This window comes from Dromaius novaehollandiae, unplaced genomic scaffold, assembly GCF_036370855.1.
Source record: "Dromaius novaehollandiae isolate bDroNov1 unplaced genomic scaffold, bDroNov1.hap1 HAP1_SCAFFOLD_30, whole genome shotgun sequence".
Classification (NCBI taxonomy): domain Eukaryota; kingdom Metazoa; phylum Chordata; class Aves; order Casuariiformes; family Dromaiidae; genus Dromaius; species Dromaius novaehollandiae.
In genome coordinates, this window is record NW_026991333.1 from 1,343,427 (window position 1) to 1,361,738 (window position 18,312).

Sequence of the window (18,312 nt, forward strand, 5' to 3'; positions counted from 1 at the left end):
ACAAAAAGTAGTATTTTCAATCATAAAATCTTGCATCTCAGAGACCTAAGCAATGGTTTATAAAGCATCTGTGGAATAGGATAGAAGAGCTGATTTTGCTGGACTAACAAAAAGATGTGAAAGCAAAAGTGTATACTGTCACCTGAATCAGGTGGCAGCTCCTCTCCCAGACTTTGCGTTAAAGCATCACAAATCAAATAATAGTAATCTGTCCAGGAGAGTTTTAGGTTCTTCCCCAGTCTTTGTGTTAGCTCTTAATTCTATTCTTTGCTAAGTCTCTCATCACTTCCTCCACCGCTTTCTTTCTCCCTCCTTCAGCTGTGAAGTTCACGTGGTCATTCTTCCAAATCTATAACAGGCCTCTATACATTCCAAAATAAATATATCACAACAAGGCTTGGAAGTTCTCCTGTGGGTTAAATGAACAAATCTCTGCATGCATATTTAGGCATCAACTCTAATGATCAATGTTATTGCACTTAAAGGATAAGTGGAAAGAAATTAAAACATTTAAACGACTGAGTTCAGTTACTACCCTGCTAGTTAGAAGCAGTTTCACTCCTATTCTGTGCACTCTGTCCATTAATTGGAGCAATCCGAATGGATTCCAATTCAGAAAATGTCAGCAATATATGCATTTTGAGATTGCCTTGAAATAAAACACCTTCTAAGTATTTTTCATGTAAGGAATTAGAATTCTAGTGCTTTCAGCCTCAGCCTCAGATAGATACAGTCTCTTGTGATGCATCTGACTCCAATATATACTTTCTGTACACAGCATTCCACTGTTACGGTTCTTTTGCCTTTTCTTTTAAACAATACAGGAAGTTGGAATCATTCCTTAGAACCTATCACTATCACATGATACTTCTACTGATATGCACCCTGCTGCTTTTTATTTTTGGTAATCCTGCAGAAATATCCATGTGAGCATTAAAGGAATACCACCTTGGGAGTAATTGCTGATGAGGCCAGTCCCATGTTCTTACCAATGTTGTATTCTTATATGAGGGGTACCAGACTGCTCTTACCTATTCTCTCCTCCTCTGAAATACATGCTTATATTCTTACTATTATCCCACATATTACTTTCTTTTACATTTCTCCATGTTTGTGTAAGCATAAATTCCAGCATTTGTCTTCAGTACTTACTTATATAATCAAATGTCTGCCTTGCATGAAATGAAACCTATAAACAACTATAAGTATAAATGGTAACATCAAATCCCTTCTTTCAACCATATCTGCATATCTTGACTCCCTTTCACATTTCAGCCATCAATCTACATTCATTTGAATGAGTCTGTGCCAATTTCCTTGAATGTATCATGGGTCTAGCTGACCAATTTGCTTTTTTTGCCATTCTCTGAATATTTATTTAGAGTCTGTCTGCATACATTAGGTAAACAGCATGCCTACTTTTTCAGTATTAAATGAGTTTATGAATCTATATGTCATCCTTGCTACTTTCTGAATCCCTCCTGTTCTCTGTCATGGCTTTGTTTTGCTGTAATGCTTCTTTATATATTTCTTTTTATATACTACTTTATATATTATCCTTGGGATAATATATAGGATTATCTCAGTTGATCTTAAGAAGGTGCACTGGCACTGGAACAGCCACTCTTGTTTTTAAGTCCATATCATTGAACTATTGGAACTGTTTTCTGTAGTATCACATACGCAGCTGTGTGCTTTCTCTTCTACTGGGTGACCTGTGTGAAGGGCCTTTTTCCCTGCTCTTTACATCAATTAAACTTAGAAAGAGTGATCTGTATCATTCTCTGTATCAGAATGGTCTATGTACTGCTTGCTTTAGGAATTTACTTGCAACTGTGCAAAATGTTATGGTTTGGGAAAGGTTATTAAAGCCTGTATGAGTATCTTGCTGTCTGTCCACTCAGCCATGTAACACACACTGCATTCTTCAGTCCTTCTTTCCCAAATGGAAAACCGTCTTTTTCACCTCTGAGATTCTTGCAGATAGCCACAGCAGACTTAGCATTCTTTTGTTATTAAAATCAATTGCTTAATTGCTGTGGCTTGTTTTAATACGTGGTTTTGTACAGTGTAAGCCCAACTATTCTTGTTGTTCTGATGTGGAAAGCTGCTGCCAGCCAGTTTGGATGACCTCATTCACTTTTCTTTCCTTGGCCATCATAATTTTCAGCTTTCCTTTTCCAGTGTTGTAAATAATCTCCAGCCTTCAGACAACCTTATGAACAAAAAAGAGATTGCTTGTCATAAGGTCAAACAAAGTCTGATATGTTACTGAAGGGTATCTTTTTGTTGCCTTTAAAAAATATTGAGTATGTCAGCGTATAGCATGTAAGCATCTTGCTGAATGTCTTTGACCCTTTTTTGGATTAGAAACATTTTATAAGCTAGAGTTGTCTGTTAGACTATAATATAACTTTAGTGTGATATTAGATCAGTTCTAATCTAAGCTAATCAGATTAGGTTATATCATTTCCTTTGTGGTTAAACTACACATTTTAAATAGCTTGGTACTTCCTCTGAGCTTTCCAGTAACTTTGGCACGAAAATGCATACTTTTAGCTCTTATGTCATCAGATGGCCAGGAAAACCTGTATGTTTGATTGTTATTCTATTCTTCACTATAAGGAAAAGGACTTACCTTTGACTTTTCATTTCACTTGATTTTTCATTTGATTTTTCTCATGAAGTCTTAAGTCTTTTTACTTAGTGCCAAAGAGTACCTTTTTTCACATATATTAGATTTTGTTAGCACCATAGGTATTAACGGAAACCAGAGAGAATAGGAAGGACTTTTTTCCTTTTTTATACTCAAAGAGGAATAATCAGAAATACTGCAAAGGGCAAGTCCATGAAGTGTGTTTGCCCCATTACAAAACAAAAACAGAAGAAAAACAGTCCCAGGATTCCTAAAGAAGAGGTAAGAAATGTAGTAGATCCCTTCTCTTCTCGGTGCAGGATTTTTCCAGCTATGTCTTCAGAGAGTGTGAGTATGGGCAAGAAATAGTAACTACCCAAGTCACCCCTAATTAGTATATTTCGGATTGTTGATATGATTGAAGTTTATCTGAATGCATGTAGATTGGTGTACTCCTTTTGGTAACTTACTAAATCAATAACTTTTTTATTTGCTTGTTTTTATAATAAGGCACCACTGCTTTTATCATCCTAAAGTTCTCATCAACCCATAAGTGTCTTAAATGTCCTGTTTTCTGTGTAAATTTTACAGTGATATGTACTGTGAAAATTCTGTTCTTGCGAATACTGTTAATTGCTACTTGTTGATGGAAACATTAGGGATAGAGTTGGTCACTAATTGTAATAGAAGTTTGGCAGTGAAATACTGAGATCAATGTCTTTCTTACCCAAAGTATGCAGAGTCTTAAGAAGTGAATATTGTGTATCTATAACCTCTCAAACATTATGAGTTTAGAGTCTGAAAAAAAAAAAAAAAACCAAACTCATTTGGAAGCAGAATGGAAGCTAAATTCAAGAAATGTGTGGACTGGAAGTAACGTAGGCACGGTGGCTATGAGTCTGTGTAGCTATGATCCCAATTACAAAAACAGCTTAATTAGGTTTTGGTGTTATTTTCTATTTCTTGATATTCTGGTCATTATAATTATTGCAGTGTATTGTGTTTTTTGTTTTGTTTTGTTTTTATAATTGGCTCACTGGGTTTTTAAGATAGATAATTTTTCTTAAGTCTTCTATTTCCCATTTTAACACTTCAGTGGGTTAACAAAATGCCTTTAATTAGGTAAATAAATAGGACAGTAAGAAATTAAGCAAACCATTTTGAGATAAGGAAGGTGAAGGAATTGAGCAAAGAGTGAGTATGTAAATGAAAAATACCACAGCCAAACTGGAATCTAATTCAAGAAAAGGGGGCAGTAGGGCAGGAAACTATGGCAGACAGTAACATCTGGTAAACGGAAAAGATGAGAGTAATTTGTAGTGAAAAAGAAACTACTGATTTGGAGAGATACTATTAATAGAGTGCCTTAAGAACTAACTTGGCTGCTGTTGATGCAGAACATAGAACTACACTAATCAAGCTCACTGGTGACACAGAATCAGCATCATCGGTACAGAAAAGGAGCACTATATTCTTATAAAAAGATGGAACTAATGGAAATGGGATGCAACCTAACAGTACAAAGTGCAGGGAGATGACATCAGGGATTGTAAATGTTGTAACAGGGCAGTTTGATCCTTCAGGAAGATTAAAGTTTGTCACAGTTCTGTTCAAGCAGCAAGATATTTTGGAAATCAATTGTCAGGAATCAAGTAAATGCAGGCTACAGAATAAAGTCTGCTCAGCAGAATAGAAACAAAGAGATATCCAAGAAGTGGCTAGGCATTCTGCAGACCTCTCCACAGTGAGAGACAGACATACCCTTGACTAAAATGAGCTGCTAACTCGGAAAAATCAAGATATAGGCAGGAAAGAAAAGCTAGACAGGAACTGTGCCACACAGAATTAGAGATCAGCGCTGAGTACTGATTCTCAGCATTTTAGTACCTGTTCCTTATGCAGCAAGTGAAGTAGAATGTCTAAGCCAGAAGTTAGACATCCTTTAGGATGCCAGATATTTGTAGTCTAAAAATGTATCAAAAAATCAATGACATGAAAATTACGGAAATTGCTGTTTCTTTGCAGTGTAGAGCAGTGTATTTACATGCTCTTTACAGCTCATATACATGCCTTTAATTTGTTCGGCAGCATAGCAAGAGAAGTAAACTGGCTTATTTTTTGAATCTTCACCCTCACAATGGTTAGCTGAATTCTAGCTTTAAAATCTATACTGCAATTAAGTGTGCCACAAGCAAAAATGAAGCATCCTCATTCTTTTCAGAATCCATGTATTCAGGAAGAACTTCCCCTCATCCCCAATGGTTACATGTTGCACATCTCTTCATTTGTGCTTCTTCTACTAAATAGCATCCCTTAGAGTACAGAATCCTAGATCACAGAAAGGCAAATTGTTAGGAAGCAGAAGAAAAGGCAAAAGAAATCTTCCCATCCCCACCCCCCAAAATAAAGAGATTAATACTGTCAGAAGATTGTTCATATTAATATTACCACTGAGCTCAAAGAATTATTACTTCTTTTTCTTTCTGGAGGTGGTGAGACTTATTTTGCCTTTTCTTCTGCTTGCTGACAACATACTAAATTCTAATCCACTAGGATTATTTCAGCAAGACTCTGCCCCCAGATGTCTTCAATAAATGCCTCTGGATAAATAGCCTTGGGTTTCAGTGGCAGACCTGCTTGCTTTCCACTAACTTGGGCATCAAAGTAGGAAAGAAATAAGTCAAGTGAGCTGAGTATGTTGAAGTGAGTAGTCGTAGTGCTCATTACTGAGCTTTATTGCTTTTGTTTTTCAGAATACCTATTTGTTCAAGAAATGACTGTTTTCAGAGGTGTGTTATGGAAAAAGTCTGATTTGCACTATGTTAGCTTATTAATAATAATAATAATAGTAAAAATATAAGAGCAAGCTATATTGGTCTTCCTTCTGAAACCAGACGGTTTGCAGACTTCAAAGAAACATTGCTAAGTGTGTCATGCACATGAACATCTGTTCTTCCCTCCCAAACACATCTGAATTTCATATGCCGTATAAACTATATATTTAAATCATGTGGAGAGCTGAAAATCTTGAAGAAGTAATCATTTGCGTATAATTTAAACAAAATGTACCTGATATTCTCTGTATTCATGACACTAATGAATACAATTCAGTTGTTGTGGGCTGTAGACTGTCCTCTTACTGAAAGGCTTACAGGGCCTGAGAGGAAATTGAACCTGAACATGAACGAGCATTACAATGGCAAGGCAGTCCAATAATTGTTATCTATATGTAGATTTTGTTAGCCATCTTATGTGTCAGGAAATAACTAGAGACACCTATATGTTATACATAAGAGGTTGAAGCTATTGACCTGTCAAGTCATCTGTAAAGGCATCATTAAGATAAATCTAGTCTTCCTACAAGGAATGCAGTAGGGTGGCTTATTATTTAAAATTTTCACATCTCCCACACACTCCCATTGTGCTGAAAGACCAATTAGAAAATAACATGCCTCTGTATCATCCAAGTGACTAAAAGAAAATATAAATACTTGCATTAAGACTTCTTAAAAATACAGCTGAAGGGTTCCTTTTTTTTTTTACCTTTGCTTGTATTTACTTTGCCAGTTCATTCAATAAGATGAATGAAATCAATCTTGTCTGCTTTTTTCTTTGTCATTTTCAATTCATATTTAGTAATATTTTCTTGTATTTTTCTAAGTTGAGTTAATGTGATTATGCTCTGCATGTCGATAATGTAAGGCAAACCAACATTCCAACTGTTCTGTGGAACTATTCACATGCTTAAAATCTTTATGGGATTGGGACTTAATAAGTGAGATTGATCTCATCTGACTGTAACATCTAATAGTTGCTCATCTGCAAATGTGCTTAATCCCTGGACTCATGTTGGAGTCAATGGAGAGAAATAAATATCTCCAGAGAGTGATTCACCTCACCTATCTTGTGCATTTACTTATGATAAAACAAAGTTGTTCCTGAGTTTAGCATGCCTTGCTTATCGAATCATAGAATAATTTAGGTTGGAGGGGCCCTGGCGGTCATCTAGTCCAACTCCCTGCTCACTGCAGGTCTAATGGGATCATGTTGCTCAGACATCTTGTGCTGTCAAGTCTTGGACACTTCCCAGGATGAAGAGTCCACAGGCGCACTGTGGCAGTTTTTGATCCTGGCAACTGTGTCAGTATTTGATTGCCCCCATGGCAAAAAAAATAAAAATAAAAAAAATAAAAATTCTAATATCTGATTGTAATTTGCCACATTCTAACTTCTGTTTGTTGCCTCTCATCCATATACTTAGGCGATAGAATTTAACATGGCTAAATTGGGTGAAATGCATCTCACTTGAATTATGCCTTACCATAATTACACTGAAATTATAAAAGACTTGCTCACAAGTACACATACACCCTGTTCTCCAGCCTACCACAGTGACCAGCCCTACTAGACATGCTGCACTCAAGAGACGACAGTAGTACAGTGATATTGCATATAGCTTTCAGTAATTCAAGCTGCTCCTGTTTTCCAGCAAAACTCCTCCACCTCTTTCTTTGATCTGTTTCTTCCATACAAATAAAGCATGCTGAGTGTGACAGACTGTAATTCCACAGACTTTTCTCCCTGCAGCAAAGCCAATTAAATTATCTCATACCTGCATTCCACTCTCTTGTTTCTCCTTCAGCTGCTTGTTTTACCCTATTCTGTCCTCTTCATAGTGCCAGTGTAACTATTTGTATGACTTCATGAAGAACAGAGTAAGAAAGAGACCGGATCAATACTAAAACCGTCCCACCTCCCCCCTCTCCTTTTTCTCTGCATGTATTATTACAAACCTGATGGATACAGCTGGGAGTTGCTTCTGCTGGCAAATTAGTAAGAAAATTTCTAGAAGCATAATTTCTATGTCACTTCAGTTATCTTACTCTACTACTCCAAGTTTAATACAAAATAAAGCAAAGTTACAGCATGGGAAGCAAAATGTTCAGCTAAAACAAACACAAAATGCAATCCAGGTTTATGCTTAATAGCTTCATTTATTTTTAGCTCCACAGTTTCTGCTAATAACCCAATTGTATGAGCAACTTGATCATTATTTGAAAATATGAGGGTATATAAAAGCTACAGTACTAAAGCCCTTCATTTCTTAAATTTCAAAGAGATAAAGATTCAGAGAGTACTTTCTTAGGAATTTTCATTCATATCCACCCATAATCCATAAAACTTAAGCCTAAATAGAAGTAGAAATTCTAGCAAGAGAGCCATAGAGTAATGTAGATAAGCCACTAGAAAATGCTGTAAGAAACACAAGAAACTTTGAAGGCAGTCATCAAAATATGTAGAAACAGGGCGGAAGACTGAGTTAGGACCTGGGAAGATATAAAGCTGATCAAGTGTATCTGTCTGTAACAACATGTTAGTAAACTTTGGATAAAACAGCTGCTGTCAGACAACCATCTAGGCTTTTATTAAGGAAATACCGTATAACTTTGAGATAAATCTAAAGGACAGACTGTTTCACATACCACATTCAGATACTGAAAATCTTAAAGTATCTTTTGCTGAAATCCTTAGCTTCTAAAAAAGTTGAAATTTAGCTTTTTGCATTTCAGTTGGCACTGAGAAGGTGTTTTCTCTTATAAAAGTCTTTTTGCTTAACACCTCTCTAATAGCTAGTGGCTCTATATGGCAAAATTCACAGTGGCCATTTTAAGTTTTATTAGTATTAGTTATTATTAATTACCAAGAAGTGTCAAAGTCAGGAATTGAATTTAAGTCTGTCGATGCCTATCTGTTATTCTGACTGCCACTCTCACTGAAACAGTGTTATTTTATTAAAAGAAATTAATGCAATAAACAAACCCCAAAACAGAGCAGCATGCAGATTCTTCCATCATTTCACCATGAAAGTGGGATATAAATAGACTGAGTATAGAAAACAGTGCCACATGCTCCTGAGTGGTTATGCTTACAAGAAACAAACAAACAAAAATTTACAGATAAAAGGCTGAAAATAATAACAAAGAAATGTAAGGGTAGTGTGGCCCAAATCCCTAAAGTTTAGGAAAAGCAAACATTCTAAAATTCTTATTCACACTCATGCAATGTCCAGTTAAAGACAGTATGGCCAGATTCAGTAGCTGTCCAACTACATAAATGTAGAGTGAGAGAAAGCTGTAGAAACTAACAACATAATACGAAATATTAAAAGAAGACTCTTTTCATCAGAAATTTTTCTGCATCTGAAGTGTTTGTACTTTTCCCCATAGAAGTCACATATCAGCAAAAATGATCTCTTACATTTAATGTGTGAAACACATGCCTAACAATTAATGTTTGTTATCCTTCTTCCACACCTGAGGAAGAGATGAGATATTTTAAATGTTGGAGAAGGATGGCTGCCTCCAGATGATTGTCACTTCACAGCCACAATGATGCTGTCGTTGAACAGGCTACATTGGAGAAAATCATGCAACTCCAGTCTTTCAAGATGAAAAAAAGGCCTTCAGTTTTCTCAGTCTGGGAGTTTAAGTGGTACTTTCCTCAGTAAGACTATTTATACATGATACATTCGGTGATTGCTGCTTTGTAGTGAAGAATACTTCCAATCATGGCAAAGTGGGAAAAATTCCATAAAGTTGATGCATCTATTAAAGTGGAGACTTCTGTATTTGGAAGGACTTTATCTTTTACTTGATTCAGAGATGAGTTTCATGAGCTTTGGTAGTCACTTAAAATAGTTATGTAAAACTCTTGATAATGTCATCCCATCTGTATTTGAAATGATACTGAGAGTAAAGCACCAGCACACAATCTTTCTCAGAGAAGTAACTGCTTACATTTCTGTTTCCTGTTTTTTTCTTTCTGGGGGGTGTCTGAACTGAAGTCCATTCATTTCTGGTTCTATTTGCAATAATCGGTACAGTAACAGGAAAAGTAGAAGAGATGGGAATTTCCTCTAGCTCTGTCTTTCAATGATCTTGAAGCCACAGAGGGAAAAAATAGCCAAAAAAGATGTATCTAATCGTATTTTGTGGTGATGAGATGACTACATAGCATCTTGAGATCTCTCAAACCTGTTTTTCCGTATTAAATACAAAACTTAGCTAAAAGGAGTAGGCGCATACTTGTGCCTCTTCCCCCCGCCCATGCTTTGAAGAAATGGAGAAAGGCATGATCTTTAAGCCTCCAGGATTTATTTTCTCCTGAATTTCAATGCTGTCTTTGTGCTTGCGTTATTTATTGATTACTTCACATAAAAAGAAAAGAAAAATTCAGCATTCAGTAGTTTTCTATTTAGCTTTTATTTTTAGCTTCCATATTTGCTTTTACTTTTTTCTGTATATATGTTATATTTTTCAGACTACAGAGTAAAACAGAACAATATGTTACGTGAATTGTAGAGGGAAACTACTGTAATTAAAGGCAAGAAATAATCATAATAAAGTTCAGTATGTTGAGAACAAAACCACTGTTTTACCAGCACAGACTTACTGGTTGGCATCTGTAAACTTTGCTTATTCTTTTTCTGTTTTGTTTCAGTCACTTGCTTCAAAGGGGCCTGCTTTCTGGCAAAACCAGCTTTCTGCTAAAGTTAACATAGTGGTGGTGGTGGTGGTGGTGCACTGCAGGTCTCCGTCCCCCATACCAGACAGTGTGACTACCTATGGCACATCAGAGGCCTTAAACCAGACAGAGCTCCTGAGGGAGGAGGCAGTTGTCCTGGTCACGGGCTACAGGGACACATTGGCTAGAGACCAGGAATGGGGTCAGTGGAGGAGGTGGTTGAGCTATCAGTTGAAGAGGAGATGAAGGAGATGAGCAGCTGCATAGCATCATGGAGGATGAACAGGAGATTGACAGGTTCCTCACAGAGACTCTGGGGGCTCAGGACTGCGCCTGTCCACCCAGATTGCTTCGTATGATGAAACAACTCTCTCTGTAGATGAGGGGAGAGCAGTGGGTGTTATATTAACTTTTGCAAGACTTTCTGCAGTCTCCTGTAGCATCCCTGTAGCCAAATTGAGGACAATGGACTAGATGAGTGGACTACAAGATGTATGAAATTCTGGCTAGACTCAAAGGGCAGTGGATAATGGTTCAAAGTTTATCTGGTGGCTGGTTACAAGTATTATTCCTCAGCTGTCTGTAGTAGGGCCAGTAATGTTTAACATCTTCATTGGTAATCTGCTCAGTTGGACAGAGCACATCCTCATCAAGTCCATGAATGGCATCAAATTGGGAGCAGTAGACATTCTTGAAGATAAGACTGCCATCAAGAGAGACCTCAAAAAGGTAAAGAATGAGCCAACAGGAATCTCATCAAGTTCAGCAAAGACACATGCTAAGTCCTGCACCTGGGTCAGAATAAGCCCATGCAACAATACTGGCTAGGGAACAGCCCTGCAGAAGGGCTTGGGGATCCTAATGGACAGCACATTGAGCAGCGGTCAGCTGTAAGCACTTTCAGTGATGAAGGCTAAGACAGATGGGGCTGCATTGGTAATAAAATGGTGTGCAGGTTGAAGGAAGTGATTATTCTTCTCTGCTTTGCATTTGTGAGGTCACATCTCAAATACATGCATCTATAATACTGTGTCCAGTTTTGGTCCTCTCGTTGAAAAGAGAATTGTAATGTAAACCAGTCAGCCAGGAGGTTGGACTAGAGGACCTTCAGGATCCCTCACACCATGTTCTTTGATTCTGTGCAAATATCCTGTGACTGAAGTGTTCAGAACTCTGTCAACTGGCGTTTATAACTGATTACCATATTTTAATAAGGAAAAGGATGTGACAACTGGAGTTTGTAGTGTCATCTGAAGTATTGCCAGCATCATGCTTTCAAACAGTAAAAGATTAGTTCATTTTTATAATAAAATTTGTTTTGTTTTGTTTTTATGTTGATTGTCTAGTGCATTAGTTGTTAGCTTAAGAGTTTATTTCTGTGATCTTTCATCAGCCGTTTGTATAACTTTGTGCCACTTGAATAGGGCATTCACATTGCATTCATTCATGCATCTGCTCTGGATGAGTTAGAATCCTAGGCCTTCTATGGATTCAGTGGAGAGCATTTACTATTTCCTGCTTCAGTTAAATGTATTTTAATTTTGATATTTAAATTTGATGTCTAAAGTAGGCATTGTGAATGGGTTAACTTCATGGCAGCAGATTCAGTTTTTTTCCATGCTCCACTGTCTACATACATGATAATGGAACTTTCCTATCTCAGAGGGGTGTGTATATATACATATATATATATATATGGATACTGTCTTGTGAATATTGTATTTGATGGGAACTTTATAATACCATTTTTAGCAAGTATATAGATTTGAGTCTTCATGTGCACCATCAAACTGCCTATGAATGACAAATGTTAGGTTAATAATTTTTTCAGTAAGCCATGAGTAAACATGCCTTGTAACCTCCATGTGTCACTTTGAATGCTTATTTTGACATATATCATAAACTAAGCATTATTGGACTTGGCCTTAGATCAGAGAATCACAGGGAAACCCTGCAACCACATAGAGCATTTTTCTTGAGTCAGTATCTTATTTTCTTCTGGGTTAGTTCTGAAAAGAAACCAATATAGCATATAAATAATCTGTACTACAAATATAGCAGATAGCAGCAATATTTTCCAAATGATATACAAAAGAAACATATGCACAATCTTTCAACTATTTATAATTGTCTTTTATAGTAGTATTTGAGCTTTCTGAAGTTCTGTTGTTGAAAACATTGCATGACACATATTTTAAAGATATCTAAACCAGTGCACTTCCATGCCACTACTTAATTTTCTGTTGTTCCTACCAAAAAATCTAACAGTTCAAAATGCATAATGATATCCCATTTCAGCATCCAGATGTGTGGGATTTCAGCAGTACATGGATGGTGCCTAATTTACTGCAAGCAATGAGGAAAGCACTGGCATTTGCAGAATAAAGTTGTTATATAAAAGATGCATAGAAAGTGAATAAATGCAATTAGCAATTAGCATACGTAGATGCTATTATGAAAAGGGGCCTTACACTGAAAAATGCTTTAAAGGAAATTTTAAGTACATTTTTCAGATTTTCTATGTCATAAAGGGGTTTAAAGGAAGCATTGCTTAGAATTTTATATAGAAAATTATAGGAATCCAAGAAATTAAAACTAGGGAAGTCAATTCTTTGCAACTTATACATCCTTAGTAAATGAAACCAAAATGCAAGAAATGCAGAAAAAAAGTCATTTTGGTTTCAGGATTTGTTATAGTTGTTCAAAAAAAATTAATGCATATGTCCTCAGTATGCTACACTAAGTTCAGTAATTGTAAACATATATTTATACCCTAGTAAATAAATGATCAGGGCATATAGATACTGGTACAGAGAAAGTATTTATTGTATGTATTGCTCCTGATACTGTCCATTATTATCTTTCTTTCTGTTACCTTTCCTTTCCTTTGTAAAGTCAAAACCCAAAACTTGTCAAAGATTGTAAAGATCACTTGAACCCTGAAAAATATTGGGCAGTTTCAGAAAACTGACATATCTTCCTTTATGGATATGTTTCTTCTTACCGCAGATCTAATGCATTTGAAGTGCTGGCACTCGATGGAGTTAGTACTGGGATACTTCAGTTATATACAGCCCAGGAGAGTGCTGACTGTCTGAGAGCAATATCAACTAACATCAGTGGTTTGACACTTCAAAATGTATGTTACTTTCTGCATATTTTTTGTCTATGCTGTCTTAAAATTATTTCTAATTTTCCAAGGACAGAAAATAATTCACATTTAAGATAGGCGATATAAAACAAATGTGTGTGTATTGGGAGGAAAAGGAGAAAGGAAAGAGAAGAGACAGGGCTTCTGGTAAATCAAAGCTGTCCTGAAGTTTTCAAGACTTGCAGTACTATTGTAAAACAGAGAGAAATAGAAGTTCAGGTTGCCTTTATTATTTTAAAGATTCTTTCAAGGCAAAATACTGACCCTTTCTAATCATATAATGGAGCTTTGGATAGGGCCAATTATATCACTTGTACTTTCTCGAAATTAGTGTGCTTAAAACATGGCTTCAGAAATTAGCATTTGTTGATTTTGAAGTAGGCACGTGGAAATTTTGTAACTAGTGAAGTGTAACTTATAGGGGCTCATTGGGAGGCAGTATTTTTACGTCTGTAATTTGTCTAGGAATTGATTTATTTAAAGTCATGTGTTCCATCTTTTTGCCTACAGGTATAGAGGTGCTTATGCCAGTGTAAATTATTCCTGTAAATTCAAAAGTAGCATTTGTTATTGAAAACAGAGGTACTAAATAAACCCCAGAGAAACAGAAAATCGTTATTTGGACAACAGGTTATTATTCCAAGAAAGAACAACTGGAAACTATTGAAAATTCTGGAATGGAACATAAAGTCAAATAGGCAACTTGATAATGTACACTATTGAAAATATATACCAGTCTTTATGAACTGGTAGAAATCAATGATGAAAAAAATACAAGCACAGTTTGCTCTGAGAGAATTACCTGGGCAGATTTTTAATCTTGTTCTTTAGATGTGTTAAGACTGAAGCATCTTCTATAAACCAGGATCTGGTAGGATAAATATCTTTAATTTGTACTCCAGGTTAATCGATGCTTAGTTATTCAGATTATATTGGGTAGGATTTGTATCAGGTTTGAGCAATCTTTGATCAAACTACATAATAATTTGACTTTTTTGGTCTTCAAAAGTTACTTGATCATGGTAGATATTTGATCATGGTAGTTCTATTAAATTAATTCTTTTTTTTAATCTGAAATTATTTAAGGAGGTCTTTGACAAAATCAGTAAATTTGCTTATGATATATCCTTTATAAATATTCCCTTCTAGGCACTATTTAGTAAATTACCTAATTTAGAGATTATTGTTTCTATTTGATAATTCTAGGGAAATAATATACATTATTCAAGAATGTTCATAATTGCCTGCTGTGTGAATAGTGGAAAGAAGTTCACTTTGATATTTTTAGAGCAATTCCACTTCCTAGTTCCTAATCACAATTCTTTTGCTTTCTAAAAAAATCCCATGAGTTAAAGTCACTCCAAGTATGTAGCTGAATATGACAGTAAAAGTGGCTGTACAAGCAAAGTATTTATTAATATATTTTATTACTGGTAGGGTTCTGGTCTGTTTCTTTGAAATGCAATGTATGTGGTAGCAGGTGTCTTGACATAGTATCCTCACTGTGTTATGACCTGTCTACAAGAATATTTTGTTATCTGCTGAGTATTTTTACTAATCTTCATTTTTCAGTTATTTATCACAATATAGAATTCTGTAAACAAAATACTGCACCTTGTGTCTTCCTCTTTAGTAGGGGTTTGATCAAGCTTTGTTAACAGCAGTGATAATTTCACGTGTTCTAAGCCAGGCAGAGAGTAATCTCTACACAGATCATATTAGAAGTGGGTAAAAACTTTACTTGGATTTAGTGCTTAACAGGCTGTGACAGAGGTGCAGCCTTTGGAACAACTGAATAGGGTCTGGCCACAGTAGTATTTTAACTAATTACTAATCATCAGAACAACAGATGTAAAAGTCAATGAGAAACCATTTTATTGCAAAACCTTTTGCAAAAAGATCAGAATGTGAGGCTGGAATGCAATTTCAGTAGAAGTTTGCAGTAAAGGAAGGCTCCCTGACTGGGAGGGCCAAGGGACTATTTCAAATCCACAGTGCCTAGGGCAAGGCCTTTACAGTAGACTTCTTGAAAATCTATTCAGAATGCTTTTTATTACATTATTATCATCTCACAAATGGTCAGTATTTTTCTATGATCATCTTATTGAAGTCGAAGTTAGGCTATGTATCTGTAATTCTTCAGACTATTTTTCCTGTATTTGCCCTTCTTTAGTCCTGTAAAATTTCAGCCATTCTCCAGGAGTCTCTGAAGATAATCAGGATTCAGAGATTGGGGTTAGGGTTTGGAGTTCAGGTAATTTCCTAACTTCTCAAGGGTTAATTTCATGAGTACATGCCAACACTGAGTTCATTGGCTTCTCCAAATATTTAACCTATTCATTTCCTGTTCTGTCCTATGCTGTCATGTCCGTAGATAAATGAATTCTGTTAGATACGTGATCACAATGGGCCTTGTTACTAAGACTATTGGCATCAAGAATTTCAGCCTTTTCACCTGACCATTATTAAGTTTTTCTGCCATATTTTCCATTGCTCACTTTTACTTCTATATATTTTCAGATTTTCTATGTCTGTGATGTTTATGCTTCTTGATTTTAGCAACTCTTCCTGCACCTTAGTCATTCTTGCTTTACCTGTGCCTATCTGTGCCTCTTCTGTATACATTCTTTGCTGTACATGTTTGCATACCATTCGAATCATCTATTTTTGACTTTTAGTTCTTAAAGAGATCCTGATGGAGGTGAATTGATCTCTTACAATGCACGCTGTCTTTCCTGCATCGTAATGCTTTGCCACTTTGCCCTTTCAGCAGTTGGCAGCTCTCTGCCAGATCCCCTGCTGATGCCAGAAGACAGTCCTAATGTAGACAATACAAAAATAATTCTGCCACAATCTGACACTTCTGCTAATGTCAGACTACTCTTTTGAAGCACTGAAACATCTAACTTCTATGCAAAGGCAAGCTCTCAGGGGATCAAGTGAAAGGGAGTTGTCTTTCAGTAGTGAAGATGTGAGGAGTTGTCACTGCCTAAGGATGCTACCACTGAATGTTAGCATAGCTAGAAAGTGTTACTCTGTAGATGAGAAATAATGATTCTGGTATTAGCCTGGAGACAGTTAGTTCTTATAAGACAGAAAAGCACAGCGAATATGGCAACATGGAGAAAGATGTAAGCGTGTCTTTTCAGCCTGCCTTCCTGATATTTCCCTTGTATGCTGAGTTAGGAAAACCTGCCAGTAACTGTCATCTTTACAAGCAATACAGATTTTTTTCTAAAGATCCATGCCCCCCACTATTCACCATTCTGTCCATACCCTTGTTTTTTGCATACTTTTCTACCAAAGGGAAACTTCCCTATCCTCTTCCTTTATGATTCAATCCTTAGTCTCCTCAGTGTGTTCCAAGATCTTCACATTTACCTTTTGGAGGAGGAAGAAAACAGAGATGAGTAAGCACCTCCCATCTATTTCTTCTTACAACCCTTTTCTCACAAAAGGAGGTACAGTTAAAGACACTGAGGGAAGAAAAGGAACAGAAGCTGGCAGTGAAGCTGCCATAATGAATCAAAAAGCATAGGCAGCAACTTGATCTGCATGTGCTTCTCGCTGCTACTGTTTGGTTTGTTTAGTTAGAGGGTTCTTTGCAGGGAAGTGACAGCGCTGTGCAGGAGATGTTTTTAGGAGACAATTCTTTGGAGTAATTTAGAATCCCCCCTCTGTTGTGCACCATGCAGATAGCTATCTATTAAACGTTTTTAGCTTTTGTCATGGGCTTTAATTATTTTCTTTCATACATAACACCAAACATTAATATAGACATGATAGGTAGAAACACCTTAAGTTGATGTTGCCGGTTCATTTGCATCATAGAAACTTATATTTATAGATCTCTCAAGGTTTTCTCTTTTTTGCAGTGTGTTCTCAAGGTGTTGTGTTTTTCAAATTTAATAACGAATTTAATAAATGAACAGTTCATAAGCAGATAAGGAATAAAAAGATGCAGTTGTTCCACTTTAACCATTATTTATGATCTTTTTAAATCATTCCAGCAGCTCATTGGAGGATGATAGAAACTTAAAATTTGGCTTCAAAACAAGGATATTAATCTTAAATCATATATATGCTTTTGACAGTGGATTTAATTTCCATGTGTTGTAGGACTTAAACATTTTCTCTTATGCTTACATGTACATGTATATCTACAACAGTGGAGTGAAATTTCAGTTTGATTAGAGAGAGGCTTATGAAATATGAGCTTTGAACATTCATATAAAAAAGGAAGAGGAGTAGGTCTTTCTTTCTTTACAAACCAATATGTGAGGTGCATGTAGATCAAAACAAAATCCATTATGTGTCCATAACCTGTAGGAAGCGGTATACAAATCTTATTGCTCAGTGATTATACAAACCATTCTATTGCTGTCTAGGGGTAGTAGCACAAGAGAATGTATCTTTTCTGCCGCTTCTTTTTGTTTTTCAATGCAGGAATTCCTATTTGGAAGTACATCAGATCAAACCACTGAGATTGTAAAGGGTAGTCAGTAAGGGTAGGAATCATGTCAGCTAAATTTAGCCAATCAAATAGGATCCTCTTGCTGTGCGAAAAGAGAAAGAGACAGCTGTCAAGATCCTCATATGTCTCTGCTGATTAGAAAGAGAATATTGATATATTAAATGTATAACTTTTTTTTTTTTTTGAATTGCCAAAGCTAAGTGAGGTAAATCCCAGCCTGGGAGCTGAGTCATGGCAGCCCCATTCTCTTCCTGCCCCCTGCAGATTCCTATGCATTCATTTAAACACAGTATAGTAATTATGTTTGTTTAACAGTTCTAGTTGTCTGACTCAGCCACCGCACTCTTTGCAGATCCAGATTTTTGGTTTTAGCTTCCCTGCTCTTCCAAACACCCATTACTGTACTACAGTGTTTAAAACACATACATTCCCAACAAGGTGTAGCAAATTCCATTTGTATTCCTGCCACAATGCACCAGCTGTGGAGGGATGTAGGGAACATACGGTGCTGTGCAGTATGGAGAGTGC

The 18,312-nt window shown here is 36.3% G+C and overlaps 1 pseudogene; it reads left to right on the forward strand.

The window, feature by feature from the left end:
- LOC135325814 (gamma-2-syntrophin-like) overlaps positions 1 to 18,312 on the forward strand; it is a 172,637-nt pseudogene that overhangs the window by 85,357 nt on the left and 68,968 nt on the right.